This window comes from Physeter macrocephalus, chromosome 2 (genome assembly GCF_002837175.3).
Source record: "Physeter macrocephalus isolate SW-GA chromosome 2, ASM283717v5, whole genome shotgun sequence".
NCBI classification, from domain to species: Eukaryota; Metazoa; Chordata; class Mammalia; order Artiodactyla; family Physeteridae; genus Physeter; species Physeter macrocephalus.
This window is the reverse complement of record NC_041215.1, coordinates 51,617,998-51,618,431: the sequence shown is the minus strand read 5'-3', so window position 1 is coordinate 51,618,431 and position 434 is coordinate 51,617,998.

Below are 434 nucleotides of genomic sequence, written 5' to 3'. Positions count from 1 at the left end.
CACATGAAAGAATGCTCAACATTATTAATCATTAGAGAAATCCAAATCAAAACTACAATGAGATATCATCTCACACCGGTCAGAATGGCCATCATCAAAATATCTAGAAACAATAAATGCTGGAGAGGGTGTGGAGAAAAGGGAACCCTCTTGCACTGCTGGTGGGAATGTAAATTGATACAGCCACTATGGAGAACAGTATGGAGGTTCCTTAAAAAACTACAAATAGAACTACCATACGACCCCGCAATCCCACTACTGGGCATATACCCTGAGAAAACCATAATTCAAAAAGAGTCATGTACCAAAATGTTCATTGCAGCTCTATTTACAATAGCCAGGACATGGAAGCAACCTAACTGTCCATCAACAGATGAATGGATAAAGAAGATGTGGCACATATATACAATGGAATATTACTCAGCCATAAAAAG